The following is a 4,546-nucleotide window of genomic DNA, read 5'->3' on the forward strand; positions in this document are numbered from 1 at the left end:
TGGTGGCGCGACTGGCACCCCTGCGTACTTCGAGAAAATTCGGGCGCGAAGGACCAAAATATTCTGTACTATCCTTGGTTTTCGGAGAGTTTTAGTAAAATTCTTTTATCGTGACGATTCTGTTGAATTTTTATTGACGCGGCATTACATAGGGAAATTGATAAAAGACTCTGTGACATTGTTTATTTCACTTGCTGAATATGCGGACAACAGTTTTCCAAGTGTGAGTATTGTTGAGCGCAAGCAAAATATCACAAGAAGAAAATTTCACCATTTCAAAGAAGTAGAATTTTCTACTACCGCGCCAAAAAGCTGTAGATGCAGTTGTTCATGGATGTGTTCCATACGGACAACGAAACAGTTGCGTAATTCGGGTTTCTTTACAAACTTGAATTTCCCTTCTTGAACGATTTATGGCCTGCAATTAATTTAAATACCAAAATAAATTTCTATTTCCTAAATATCCTTTTCTTGTATTAAACGCCCCCTACCTTTCCGTGAACGTGTTTGTTTGCATAAAATATTCTAAATATAAACAATTAGAATGGGGCATTCCGCGTTTACGTCGCCATTTACAATTCAAAATGTGGTTTTTATGCTAAAAAAAAACGTAGATGTACCTGACCTATCAAATTTTGATGGCGATTTGCATAATCCAGAAAATTTAACGAGTTATATATGCGCGAATTGGATGGTAACGTCCGTCGTCGAAAACTCATTTACCTTGCATCGTTGCAAAAACAATCGGCTTCATCGATGCAATAGATTACCTTGTAAATAAGATGCTGTATAAATGTCTCCATATAACTGCGAGTTATAAAGTAGCAAATTAGGTAATGGTGATAAAATTGTGTTTGTGATGGTTAGTTACGTTTTTACTTTTATAAGTAAATTATGTCAAACTGTTACAAAACGCAGTAGAACTTTCACGTGCGCAATACAATAAGAAACTATATTTTTCAAATTAATCTTCGACCTCCGCCAACATCTGTACATGTAAAATATTGTATTACAACTTACAAAACACTTCCGGGGGCAGATGTCGAATTACACCTTCTGCGAATATACTGAAAACGCGTTAAAATGGCGAAACGAGGAAACTTTATTGTGACCTAACATTAAGTTTTATTGTTTTGTATCTAATTGATACCTGATCTATAAAGTTAGCCTTAAACTTTTTTTATAATTTTACCTTGGGATATGTCTATAGTAATGGCGCCACCATTCACATAATTCTCTACTACTAAAGACAGTACTAAACGATTTATTTTTTTTAGGTCACTTGTATCGATGTCAATCTTGAGTTGCCACCTATCTCTAATTTTAACAGCGTTTGTAAATGAAGTTGTGACAATTTTAAAGGTGCGGTTAGTTAGGCAGGAACATTTAAATTTTTTTTCAAAGGTTCTAGTAGTGAGTTGTATTACTGACATGGACTAATGTCACATTTCTTAATTAAAAATTGGCGATATCCCCCGAAAACTGCGCCCATCAAACTAAGCAACTCCCTCGTCAATCTGCCCCAAAGGACAATGAATTATAAGGATCGACATTAAAAGGACTATTGGACTGCCCTCAAGAAAATTTGCCTCTGCCGGAAGACAAACAAGTAAAAAGGTTTTCGCCCTAAGGCGAGTCACTTCAGCGCATTTTCCATAAATGATCAATACTTCCCCAAAGGCCATACCTATGTGCGCTATGTTTTTGATTACTAGAGGCATATATGGTTAAAATTTTAAAGAAATATCGTCATAAATAAGGGTCGCGTAAACCGCAAGTGTCTATCTTTAAATCAGCTGAGATACCTACACACCAAAATAGGAGACACAGTATAGGCACATGTTTTTTAATATTTATTTCTAATGCCACGTAATTGAAAAATTTTATGTTTAATGTCGTTCGTTTAGGTTACTCCCAGTTTTTGGGGTGCACTTCGAAAGTGTAAAGAGTTCGATGCTGGGTAGATATGTGTAGAAGGTACAAATTACTTCACAAAAAACGTTTCATAATCTTCTGAGGATTTAATTTTTAATATTTACCCCTAAGTAAATTTCGTATAGGTATAAACCATGGATTTTTATTATTTTGAGTTATTCAAACAGTCTAGGGCGGAATGGTTTTCGGAACAGCTCGAGTTTTTAAATATTAATTTGCGTCCCAAAACGTATTTCACAGCAGCACATTCGCAACTTTAATAAGTTTCCGGGAAAGGGAATTATATCATTTTAAGTAACCAACACTTTAAAGGGGTGGAAAGAGAATGAGATTTGAGAGCGACATGCATAAACTAAAAATTTTTGTGGAGTTAAAAGAAATATTCGAAAGGGATAACGAAATACGGGGGGGTTTGCACGAGGATCCAAGGGTGTGGGATCTTCCAATCATGAAACAAATATTTTTTTACGAAATTAAATAGAATTCCGCGATCAAACGCAGTTTAAAAGAGTAGGGTTTAGAATCATTATTTTGCAACAAAAAAGATTAACAGGAAGGTCTAAGAGGGTGAAATTTACCCCCCATAATTTATTTAGTTGTTCGGAGTAGATCTCACACCTCCTTAGACTCTCGTGTAGGTTTTTTTTGGCACTGAATAATAATTGTACCACCCTACGATTGATTTCAAACCACGTTCGTGATTTTTTATTTACATATTTCACTTTGTAACAAAAATTCGTCGTGTGAGTCCATTAGACCCTTGTGCGCCGTACTTGTATTGTATCGTCCCCACAGGATCGGTTGCTTTAAAATTTAGCAATCAGATGTAATTGAAAATAAAAAAATATACACAATTGTCAATTATAGCAAAACTCCACTTGTAATGTGTCGAAGCAGCAAGGCACGGTGGAAGAGAGCTTTCGAGCCCCGACCCTTGGTTCTTGTCTGGGAGAATGAAATAAACTGCACGACCTTACCGCTCTAATGCTCGTTTTCGATTAACATTAGGAAACTAAAATTGCAAAAAAATACTTCACTTTTGGCTCCGAATACTAATTCTACGACCTCACGCTTAAATTTAAACCGTTTCTGAACAAATAATTTCGGCCGCCAAAGGGGAGGGGGTTGAAGGTACAGTTACAGTTACGGTTTTTTGGCTATACCTCGAAAATGGCGGGTCGTAGGAAAACATTTCTTATCAAAATCGAATGCTCATAAAATTTTCTGCAAATTTGTTTCTAAAATTTATTTCCAAAACTTTTTCGATCAGACTTCTCGATCAAAAGTTATAAACTAGAAACCAATTTCGAAAGAAAATTCAAAGGGCTGTAACTTTTGAACTAGTAGCCCAATCTTGGAACTGTTTGAAATTATGGATTCTACAGGCCACATTCTATAAGAAAATTCTTTCCGGGTCGATCTGAGACAATTTTTTTTTCGGGGCTCAAAAAAAGGCAGTGTATAACCTTCCTTTTTTACCAAAAATCGACTACACCAAAATTTCTCGGGAAACCACTTTTTCTTATTAATTTTGGTGCGTAGAATCCAAAACAATTCGTACTTTTTCGATCAGACTTCTCAATCAAAAGTTATAGACTAGAAACCAATTTCGAAAGAAAAATCAAAGGGCTGTAACTTTTGAACTAGTAGCCCAATCTTGGAACTGTTTGAAATTATGGATTCTACAGGCCACATTCTATAAGAAAAAAAGCACATTCTTTTCCGCTTACGTGCTACGTGTAATTTTCGAATAACTCACTTCTGCCACTCACATCCATAAACTTACGAACCCCATTCATAAATGGGTTTCGGATTGCGATATAGGTGAAAGAAGGATAGGTAATTAAATTAAAACATATGGCGTAACCTAAAAATAAGCGTGGTTAACGACATGGGAAAGATATCCACAATGTCCCATTGAGAATTTTAAACGGAAATATTGAGGAATATAGAGAGGGGCAATTCACAGATCTGAGGAAGAGGGAGGTCGGCAAATGAAAAAATACTGGAAGAAATAGAAGAATTTAAGATAGGAACAAGCATAGAATTGAGCGATCAAAATGAGTTTAAATAGGTAAATAAGAAATAAGATAGAGTTATGGGCAACATGCACTGTGGAGGTCTATAGAAAAAGACTACAGGAACGAAAAGAAGAAATAGAAAGGAGCACAGAGGAGTGAAATAATATGAACCAGAGTATCAAAACAGTAATTACGTGAAAATGGGTCGAAAGAGAGGGGAGGGGGAAGAAAGGAGTGGTGGGACATAGAGTGTACGGAAAAAATGAATGATGATTGAAAAATAAAGAAAAAGAGAAAGAGAATACAACAAAAGACAAGGAAAATGTAAAGAAAACAAGTTCGTAAACGATTTCTAAAAAGCGCATATACCGATTGACAATCTTTGTCCAAAAAAACTAGTTACTCTTTGACACGTAATTTCAATTTGCTTTGATGAGAGTATCTTGTGTTGAAATTTCAGGAGAATCGGGTCACATATGAACAACGTAAGTCTGTGATTACGTAATAATTTGATGGCGCCTTTACTCTATTTTTTATGCAGTTTAATTTATTTTTTTAGGAAGCACTTTGGCTTATCATTTCAGAAAAAA

Source organism: Photinus pyralis, unplaced genomic scaffold (genome assembly GCF_008802855.1).
Source record: "Photinus pyralis isolate 1611_PpyrPB1 unplaced genomic scaffold, Ppyr1.3 Ppyr1.4_LG6, whole genome shotgun sequence".
NCBI lineage: Eukaryota > Metazoa > Arthropoda > Insecta > Coleoptera > Lampyridae > Photinus > Photinus pyralis.